Here is an 11,785-nt window from a genome sequence, read left to right as displayed (position 1 = left end):
CGGGGATCAAGGAGGCATCCCCCATCCCCACCCTGTCCCGCCCCATTGACATCCCTAATCTGGAGAGAACACAGACACAAGATATGTATTATGATGTAAATGTTGAGTCCAATCAAGTGGTAGTTTATATTAAGAAAATTACCAACAGGGCGAACATGCAACCCTTACAGGTTTTGTTATTTTTACGTTGATACTTATTGATCACCTGTTCTAACCACTTGAATATCTGCAACGGCCAACAGAATTTCTTTTGATCAGAAACATCTAGTATTGCTGGGATGTGTCATGGCGAGATTACATGTTGTACTGTTGGGCACAAGAATATATTCAGGACAACTAGGATGAAATGTTGCCTGAACTCCATCCTGTCCACTTCGGTTTACATGGGCAGCATTCTTGCTGTTGAAAGAGGGGAAGTCGTCGACTACAACATAGAGGTTCGTCAGTTTATAAACATTGGTACGCTTAAGTTTGGTAAAGGAGATGCATACATTTAACGATAGGAAAAAAATCATGGAAATTGAACGAATTGGTCCATAGAATGCTACTTAATATGGAAAGCAGTACTCACCACCGGAAGGGATCCCGAAAATACACTCAAATAGCTCAGCATTAATGCAGATGTATCCAGCATCTATCTGCAGTGTGCTTGTATCATGATTGTAGGACCTTACCAATGAAACCATGATGCTCTGCTTCACAGGCCACTTTGGGATTAGCCTCAGGAACCCGAATCCTATTGATTCTATTTTTGCTTGCTTCGCTTCAGCTTAGTTTCTTTCTAGATTGCTCATCATATCATCCATGTAACAGGATGAGCACCTTAACTCCAATAATTTGTGTCAATATAGGAAGCAACTGTAAGAAGCAAATATAATCACTAATTCAAAGGCAAGCACATAACAGTGACCAATAGAGTACCTTTCTTCCCATTTTGGTAGGCAATTTTAGCAACACACAAATAGGTAGGTTTATAACCAGTCAACTTTCGACGATGGTTGAGAGTACAAATAAGAGAATCCGAAAAATGCAATTTGAAATAAACATCTAATTAATACTAAATTAAACATACATCACAGCTCAAAAAACAACAACCCACATGTGGTTTAGAGAAATCGGCTTATTCATTAATAACCATTCAACTGCACGCACAGTAAAAAAATAACTCAACACGAAGAACATAAAATCAGTATCCAGAGAAACGTCAAACAAATTTACATAATTCTAACCATTGAATCTAAAATCACTAAATTATAAACCAACATCAATTCAACAAAAAAATAATCTAAATTCCAACTAATCTTTTTTCAAAGACTCCAAACTACTGAGAAAGTATCAACTAACATGAACATGGGAGAAGTTAGAACATATTATATAATCATTCATATAAAATGGCTTAAAAGAATCCTCTAGTAAAAAAGAACATAAAACCAATTAAAACAAATAAGCATTAAATAACATCCATTTTCAAAGGAATCAAAACCAGTAGCAACGAAAATCTGAACCACTAATTCATCAAAAATCAAGGTACAATAATAAGAAGACCTAAAATCATTCAAAAGCAATATCCATTAATCAAACAAAAATCATAGAACATCCATAAAAACATAACTAACTTGAAGAAATCAGTCAACATTAGTTACTAACAACTATAGATAGATTCTAAACTATGGAACGGAGCAAAAACATCAACATTAACCTAAAACCCTAAAAACTTTCTAATAAAAAATTTTACTTTCATCAAATAACATCCATATGAACCACTAATTATACTAAAATCAAGGAACACATAAAAAATTACTAACCAATGAGTTGAATTGGGAGCAGCTACATGTGACGGGAAAGGAAGAAACCCGACGCGGCGTGCATGGAGACAGAGCAAGGGGAGGTGCGGTCGGATGGTCGATTGGAGATGGTAGCGCGACGTCAATGGTTTCTAGAGAGGATGACTCGGCGTGGCGAGGGTGACTTACATCAGAAGCAGCAGCGGCTGCGGTTCCGAAGTGGCGCGTTTGCTTGCAAACGGAAGCGACGACAACGCTGATCGGGGTTGTCAGCGGTGATAGACACGACATCTAAAGGAGGTTGGTCGGTGGCACGGCTGTCATGGGTGGGAGGTGAAAATGAACTGCAAACTGGTAAAAATTGGGGTAGGTCAAAAGTCAATAGTAACTTCTGAATTAGGATGAATTAAGGTAACTATGGTAATTGAGGGATGTTTTTTCTATATAAGGGGCTATGGGGTCCAGCCCAATAGGAGTTGGGAGTTGGCTGGACCCCCTCTTAGTTACCTAGTGCGATTGTAAAAGAATTGATATCCAAATACATTGATCACATGGTGTAATTATGAAGAACAACCAATATTCAATTTGTTAACAAAAAGGAAAATAAAATTCATAATAAACTAATACTCAAATATCTTGAAAAAAAATTAAGATTTAACACAAAATCAACACAAATATTAAGAATTGAAATGGAAGAAAACCGAAATTATTAAAAGAATGGCACACAAAAAGTGTTAAAAAAATATCTTAATAGAAAGATGTCATCATCTTCAATTCTACTATCTCTAATTAAGGTGTCAAATTTAGCTAAGTTATCGTTATCCTCACAATCAAAGAAATCGAGTTCACTTGTTTGAGAAGAATGAAATTACAAAATATAGATGGGTGCATAAAACCAAAACTACTTTCTATGTATTTGTATGTGTTAATTTTTTTTATTTTATATATATTTATTTATTTTCAACTAAGATTTTAAGCCCAAGAACTACTGCTACTATAATTAATAGGATATAATGATAAATCTCAAGAAAGATTTTGTTATAAATCAGTTAAAATTTATTCATTTCTATTAGTATTTAATAGTACTACATATTGAATCTTCAATTTAAACAAAATCTAATGAATAATTGATGTGTTGATTAGGAAGTTAAGCATTATTCCAAATTATTAGTGGCTAGTGCTAACATATATGTTTTACTAAATTAAGTACAATGTATGTAATCTTTTTCATGTTACTGTTATTAAATATTTATATGTAGTTATTAGTGATGTGTTGTTATGATTATTATAATATAGTTAGATATATATATACGGTATAATTTGGTTTTGCTCTTATGATATTACATTATGTGGTTTAGTAGTTTTACTTATTAATAATTAACCTTTTTCCATAGCAAATTGATTCAACAATTGATTTCAATAGTTGTGCCGAATTATGAGTTACCAAAAAATGATCCGATCCCAACTTATTTGAATGTTCTTGGACAATTAAATAAGTAAGCATAATATATTTGGAATTTTTTAATTTAAATTAATTAAATATATTATTTACCAAAATTCGTAAGGCACAATATTTATTGATATACACAACTTTGCACATCTAGGGTACTGTGACACATTAAACACATATTTCAGATACTCTGTCACCGGATTATGTTTTAACAAAAATTGAATACATCTCAAATGCGATATGGCACAACTGCAAAGTTGTGTATGAATCGAATACTTTATATCCCAGATATAGGCACAATGAATTCAATGCCAGTGTATCAGAATACGTGTATTATTACAATGATTTAACTACTTGAAAATAATACGAATACGTAATATTGTAGTTAATTAAATCGTTATAATAATACACGTATATCGAGTACAATGCATTAAACTCATTATGCCTATATCTATACAAAGTACTCGATTTATGCACAAGTTCGCAGTTGTGCCATATGCTGCACTTGGAATACATTTAGTTTTTGTTAAATTATAGACTGAGTATACGAGATATGTGTTTAATATGTCTTGGATCATAATATTCGAGATGTATGTGTATATCAATAAATATTATGTGCGTTATGAATTTCAGTAAATAATATATTTAATTAATTTAGATAAAAAAATTATAATATTAATTATGTTATAAAATAACAGGAAGTAAATATTTTTTTCTATATTTTTTTTGTTTTTTATGATTTTGTCTTTTTATAATTAGATTTTCTAAATAAATATAATATTTATCAAAATGTGTAATATAAGATAATTTATCATTTTAAATATTCATGCACATTCTAAGTATAGAGACAAAAAAAAACTTGTTAAAACCACAACTTGAAAACTGTGTACCTAAAATTTGATAGAAGTAAAAAAATATATCTAGGAACATAAGTTGAATATTGAGTACCTGGAATAAAAGCATAGTAGTTTTGATCATAGTGTACCCGCGCATATATTATTTGGCCAATTTAACTACAATATTATGTACATTGTACTCGTATGGTTAATTAAATATTCGATATAAAAAAATTATCGATTTAAATTTTTTAAATTAAAAAATTGATAATTTAAAATTCAGATAGATATAATTAAAATTGTACTAATATTTTATATGGATATAATTAAAATTTAAATAGATATAATTAAAATTAACTACTAAATTTAATCTAATAAAAGTAAATGTATTCGTATTGTTGTACAAGTATGGTTAATTATGAGTATTACTTAATTAACTTTTAAAAATACACTAGTATTATTGTACTCATATTATTTTTACTAATATGATAGATTGATACAATTAAAATTCAAATAGATACAATTAAACTTTAGATGAATATAATTAAAATTAACTACTAAATTTAATCTAATAAAAGTAAATGTATTCGTATTGTTGTACAAGTATGGTTAATTATGAGTATTACTTAATTAACTTTTAAAAATACACTAGTATTATTGTACTAATATTTTATATGGATATAATTAAAATTACGACTTAATTTAATCCAAAATATTATATCAAATGTAACACTATCCAAAATATTACATCAACGTACAAGAGATTTTTAACATATATTTGATAATTTGATGATTTTAAAATATTAATTTTTTAATTTAAAAATTTAAATCATTACTTTGTTTCTAAATTGAGTGTTTAATTTACCATACGAGTACATAATATTAGAGTTAAATTGGTCCAATAATATACGTATCCAGGTATACTATGATTAAAGTCATTATGCTTATATCACGGGTATTCAGTACCAATTTATGCACAATTTTATAGTTGTATCATATATTGAGTGCACCCGATATATATATATTACTTCTATCATATATATAGTATCCAATTTGTGATTTTAATGAGTTTTTTTCGTCTTTGTACTCGTATGTGCATGCATATTTAAAACGGTAAATTATCTATATATTTTATATTTTGTTAAATATTATATTTATTTAATTTAAATAATTTTTTTATAAATATGATCTATGTATATTGTTATTGCAGTTTGAGTGTATTAGTCTAAGAAAAGAATTGGTGATGCAAGTTCTTACATCACTTTTAAATGGCGTTCTTGAGGATGTTATGAAGAGTTCAAAAAAATATATAATGGTAAAGCCAACTCCGGCTCAATGAAGTCCTTACTTAGTATGTAATAATGAGAAAATGATGAAATATCTTAGTTCAGCTGGAAAAAATTTTAAAAAGAAGTGGGTTGCTAAAAAGTGCAAAAATATAACTAAGATGCAATTAATGTTTGGGTGTTTTTTTTTTAATATATATGTTACTTTAACTTATAGATGCAACAAACTGAAATTGAAATATTCAATACTAATTCAATTTTATTGAGGTTAGTAATTAAGGTCCTGATATCAGTAAAATTGGACTAATTTCTAAAAAAAATCTGTCTCGATTGAAACTTAGAGTTAGAATTACTAACTCTTTTTTTTTTTAATTTGGATATGGAACTACCAACACTTTGATTTTTAGGATAATTGTATATACTTATTTTGTATATAATAAGATTTGAGATTGTCTCTCATGTATAACTGATTTTCAGAGTAATATAGTAATACTCACTTTTTTTCTTCTTTTACAGAATTAGTTCATTAATCTAGTTTTTTTTTTAATTAAAGTACTTAATTCCAAACTTATTATCAAACAATCTCACATAAAGTATAGACTACTACTAAAGTTTTAATATTATGGACATATATACTCGATTAAATTTATCATGAGTACACGTTTCTAATTAAGCTTAACTCAACTTAATAGTGATCGAGGTTTTGGTAGAGCAACTTAATTTAATAGATATAGTAATTTTAAATTTTCTTGTTATTCATATTACAAGCTAATTTAGTACTTATAAACAAGTTTAATTTACACCCATATTTACTTAATTTTGTACCCAAATAGATAATAAAATTGTTTAAATTTCTTCTTTAAATAATTTTAATTCATGTAGTTGTACATCATGGATTGTAAATTATTTATTATTACTATTTTATTTTAATTCATGTAGTTGCACCCTACATATTATAAATCTATATAACTATAGATAGCCTTGGTTTCATCTCCGAGCTGGAGACCTCCCTGCAGTCCACGCCAATTCCAGTCCAGGTGGAAGCTCTCCTCCACGGTGGCATCCCCTCCAGCGTGGCTTCTCATCTTCAGGGGTGCATATGCTCTTGTGTCATTCTGCCGTCAGCCATCCCTTTCACCTTCTCTCTCACGCAACCTACGTTTCCTTTCACCGAATCGCTCACGCAACCTGCCTTCTTGATGGATTTGTTTGAACAGGTAATGATTAGTTGGAACCCTAGGAGCTTTGCTTTCTTCTCCTACCTTCGTTTCGTCTGCCCTATGAAACTCTGTGTACGAGCTCTATTTCTTGGTACTTTGCTTTGGCACCGTTCATCGCAGGTTAGGGATTTTCCGATAGAGTCTCAAATTGAAGATCTCCAATGAATCAATCAGGTGTATCCAAACCTATTTTCCTCTTCATCCTTTTTCTTTTCCTTGATTGTGTACATCTTTGTGATCAATTTTGGTATCTGTTCTACGGTTAACCCAGATTTTATTCTCTAGGGTTTGTGAAATTCCTAATTATAAAAATTGTGATAATTTTTCGTATCTGTTTGACGGTGAAGCCAGCTCTTATTGTCTAAGGTTCGTGAATCTTTGTGATCAATTTTGGTATCTGTTCCACGGTTAACCCAGATTTTATTCTCTACGGTTTGTGAAATTCCTAATTGTGTAAATTGTGATAATTTTTCGTATCTGTTCGACGGTGAAGCCAGATCTTATTGTCTAGGGTTCGTGAAATTCCTAATTTGCAAATTGTGTCTATGTGACTTGGTTTGTTTCTGGGTTCATGTTCTTGGTTACATTCTTTGGAAGTTGCTGTTAATTTTGAGGATGGTCTATGAATCTGTTTCCTCTTCTTCATTTCGTTATTTAGATTTTGTTGGTATGATTATCATTTCTCCTTTTGCTAGCTGTTGAATTGTTTGTTGCATCTGGTTTGTGTATTTCATCAATTGTTGGTATTTTATAATGATTATAAAGATTGTCTTCTTACTTACCTTTTCTTATATTTATTGATCACGGGTTTGGCTTTCTGAATCATTTTCTAGGTATGGGGTTTCTACCTAATCTACTTTCTCCATGGTGATGTGAGTGACAGAGTTTTTTCATCAAAGTCAGTTTATAGACCCAGCTTCTCCTATTCAAGTTTTGCATTCCCAATTTCATTATCTCCTATTCAAGTTTTACATTTGAATTTTCATTCTCATTCACTAATCCCTTTGAATTGTTTGGGCTGAATGTAGCAATTTATAATTTTTTCTGCATTCAGAATCATGTTCTCTTATCTAAATTGGTTTGTTTTTAGGTTCATGTTCTTCGTTACATTCTTTGGAAGTTTTTGTCAGATTATTTGAAAATTGATGAATCTATTTTTAATTTTTTACTTTGTGTATATTCAACAAATCCATTGAGTTTTTATACTATTTTCTGCACTGTTTGTGTCACTGGGGAATTCTCTTCTATATAATCTACCATATAATCTATTTGATGAGTGGTGATGTGATTGATAGGACTTGATTCATAGCTTCTTGCTGATTTATTTGCATCTGATGAAACCTTTTGTTAGTTAACTCAGTTGCATTTCAATTCATTCCCAATTCCATTCCTTTCTGTTCAAGGTATTAGGTTTTAATCTCATCGGTTTCATGAATATTGATGTGATTGACAGATTTTTATTGATGTTTGTCTATACTTTTTTTCCCATTCAGCTGCTGTTTCGAATGTATCCCTACCTAACACATTTACCAACTCTCATTGCCATGAGTAGAATCATTGTTTGGGGTAGTTGATGACTGCCTTCCCTATGGTATAATGACATGTAGGTGCACTGTAGTAGGTATGGTGTGATATCTCAATTTTTGGTCCCTATTTGTTGATTTCTTGAAAGTTTCCCAATTTCATTCTCTCCTATTCAAGTTTTGCATTTGAATTTCCATTCTCATTCACTAATCCCTTTGAATTTTTTGGGCTGAATGTAGCAATTTATAATTTTTTCTGCATTCAGAATCATGTTCTCTTATTTGACTTGGTTTGATTCTGGGTTCATGTTCTTGGTTACATTCTTTGGAAGTTTCTGTCAGATTCTTTGAAAATTGATGAATCTATTTTTAATTTTTTACTTTGTGTATATTCAACAAATCCATTGAGTTTTTATACTATTTTCTGCACTGTTTGTGTCACTGGGGAATTCTCTTCTATATAATCTACCATATAATCTATTTGATGAGTGGTGATGTGATTGATAGGACTTGATTCATAGCTTCTTTCTGATTTATTTGCATCTGATGAAACCTTTTGTTAGTTAACTCAGTTGCATTTCAATTCATTCCCAATTCCATTCCTTTCTGTTCAAGGTATTAGGTTTTAATCTCATCGGTTTCATGAATATTGATGTGATTGACAGATTTTTATTGATGTTTGTCTATACTTTTTTTCCCATTCAGCTGCTATTTCGAATGTATCCCTACCTAACACATTTACCAACTCTCATTGCCATGAGTAGAATCATTGTTTGGGGTAGTTGATGACTGCCTTCCCTATGGTATAATGACATGTAGGTGCACTGTAGTAGGTATGGTGTGATATCTCAATTTTTGGTCCCTATTTGTTGATTTCTTGAAAGTTTCACCTGTTTTTTCTCTCCTATTCAAGTTTTGCATTTGAATTTCCATTCTCATTCACTAATCCCTTTGAATTGTTTGGGCTGAATGTAGCAATTTATAATTTTTTCTGCATTCAGAATCATGTTCTCTTATTTGACTTGGTTTGATTCTGGGTTCATGTTCTTGGTTACATTCTTTGGAAGTTTCTGTCAGATTCTTTGAAAATTGATGAATCTATTTTTAATTTTTTACTTTGTGTATATTCAACAAATCCATTGAGTTTTTATACTGTTTTCTGCACTGTTTGTGTCACTAGGGAATTCTCTTCTATATAATCTACTATCTACTATATAATCTATTTGATGAGTGGTGATGTTATTGATAGGACTTGATTGATAGCTTCTTGCTGATTTATTTACATATGATGAAACCTTTTGTTAGTCAACTCAGTTGCATTTCAATCCTTTATTGGTTATGCAAAAGTTGCTGTATATTTCACCTCTTGCAAAATAGTAGAGCTGATTTTCATGAATTTGTTTGCTTCTTTGATAAAGGAAAATGCTTATGCCACTCCCATTCAACTTTTGCATTCCCAATTCCATTCCTTCCTGTTCAAGGTATTAGGTTTCAATCTCATCCGTTTCATAAATGTTGATGTGATTGACAGATTTTTATTAATGTTTGTCTATACTTTTTTTCCCATTCAGCTGCTGTTTCGAATGTATCCCTACCTAACACATTTACCAACTCTCATTGCCATGAGTAGAATCATTGTTTGGGATAGTTGATGACTGCCTTCCCTATGGTATAATGACATGTAGGTGCACTGTAGTAGGTATGGTGTGATATCCCAATTTTTGGTCCCTATTTGTTGATTTCTTGAAAGTTTTAACTTTTTTTTCCTGTTTTTGTGTTGGTTCAGGTTTTGCTCCTATGATTAGTTGTCTCTATACCATTGAATGGAGATGCATATGGACTCAGATTTTGTTTTCCCTCCATTTCCATCCTCAATTTGAATTCAAAAAGGTGAGCCTTGTGTGCTGGATTTTTTCTATAAAAAGATGGTTGGTGAACCACATTCAATGCACAAACATTCTGCTGTGTTCTATTTCCTCCTAAACTTTGTCTATTTCAGAATTTTTTTTGTTCATATTTTTATCTATTTCATCAACTCTGTTTATCTCCTTTCTTTCCTCTGCAATGCCTCCTCCATTTGATATGATTTCCAAGATACATCTTCCTAGAGAGGCTTGGAGGCTGAAAGCTAGGGTTCTAAGGCTTTGCGTTGTACCCTCTTTTGGTAACCATGAGGTTCCTAACTCAATGGAGATGATTCTCCTTGATGAGCATGTTAGCCCCTATTAGCTTCTCTTTTAAATATGGTGTTAGTTGTTGTTTTTTTAAGTTTTCAAGTTTAAATTATGTGTTTCACTAATCTGATTTTGTTCTTTTGTTGGATTTCCAGTGTAAAAAACTTCAAGATACAGTTAAGAAACCACTCCTTAATAGGTTTAGGGATCATATAATTGAAGGTCAAGTTTATAGAATGGCATACTTTACTGTTGTGTCAAATCATGGTAGTTATAGAGCAACTTCTCATGAATTCAAATTGGTTTTCCTTCACCGAATCACTGTTGTAGCTGTTGATGAAGATGTTATCCCTAAGACTTGTTTCAACATGTTACCTTTTTCTGAGCTGTTGAACATGACCCAAGATTATGATTTTTTAGTTGGTGTGTCTATCTTCTTGGTCTACTGTTATTCAAGTTTTTTTAACAAATGCTTTGAATATTTAATAGGTTGTGTTTATCTGGAATAGATGTCGTTGGTCTTTTAACTTCAGTGGGAGAAGAGAAAGAATATGCAAAAGAGGGGAAAATTGTGAAAATGATTGTGCTGGAATTAACTTCAAAAGAGTATGTTGATTGAGTCATTTCTCCTGGTTTTTCTTTATGTTTTAATCATCGTTTTTCCTTATTTTCTGTTTCATTCTTTGTCATGTTTTGAGTTTCAGTCTTACAGTGCGATGTGCATTATTTGGGGACTATGTTAATCAAGTAAATCATTTTCTTGCCTCTGGCTATGTGGAGCAGCCTGTTTTAGTCATTCAACTTGCAAAAGTCAAGTTCTTTAGGGGTACATTGTTTGTTTTCTATACATCTCATTGCTACTCTAGGTGTTGTCTCCAATAAAATTTGCTAGACTCTTTCTGTGTTGCTGTGTAAGTCAAGTAGGCCTTCAAAATGTGATGTATGCCACTCAAATGTTATTTAATCCTGATCTTCCTGAAGTTGTTGAATTCAGGCAGAGGTTAGCATGGTTTATTTTGTTGATTTTTATTGTATTCTTTATTTAGAACCAATCTGGAGTAACAAGTACAAATGTTTGCATAATTTTTTTTAGTATGGTTGAGCAAGGTGTCAATGGTACCCAGCCACTCTTTATTGCAAATGAGGGTAAAGTTGTTTCCTTGGAAGATGATTTCATGCGTTTAACTAGAAAATGCACTATTGAAGAGCTTCAAGATAACAATGAGGTTGTCTTCTTTTGAGTTAGTTGTGTTTATGTTTATTTTATACACAAATGAACTGAAAAAGAAAATCAAAGAACAATTTCCAGATCTGTTTTTTCATTCATATTGTTAACAAATTTTGGAATGCCCATTGCATAGGAGGGTTCTTTTATCATTTTTGGTACAATCCAAGGTATTGTTGAGGATGGAGGTTGGTGGTATTCTGCTTGTGTCTGTGGAAAGGGTATCTATCATCAAAATGGTGCATATTACTATGATTTTTGTTTAAAGCACATAACTAATGTGACTC

At 31.2% G+C, this 11,785-nt stretch overlaps 1 long non-coding RNA gene across 2 annotated transcripts; it reads left to right on the top strand.

Moving 5' to 3' along the window:
• Positions 6,718–11,727, top strand: LOC110268057. 2 transcript variants are annotated; one of them, XR_002356091.1, is made up of 5 exons: positions 6,718–6,750; positions 9,886–9,989; positions 10,783–11,273; positions 11,367–11,499; positions 11,635–11,727. It is a non-coding gene; the product is annotated as an uncharacterized LOC110268057 (long non-coding RNA). The 2 variants fall into 2 exon arrangements; XR_002356090.1 differs by lacking the exon at positions 6,718–6,750 and adding an exon at positions 9,679–9,798.

Source organism: Arachis ipaensis, chromosome B10 (assembly GCF_000816755.2).
Source record: "Arachis ipaensis cultivar K30076 chromosome B10, Araip1.1, whole genome shotgun sequence".
Taxonomy (NCBI): Eukaryota; Viridiplantae; Streptophyta; class Magnoliopsida; order Fabales; family Fabaceae; genus Arachis; species Arachis ipaensis.
Note: the sequence above shows the minus strand (reverse complement) of the source record. Positions and strands in the feature narration are given on the sequence as shown.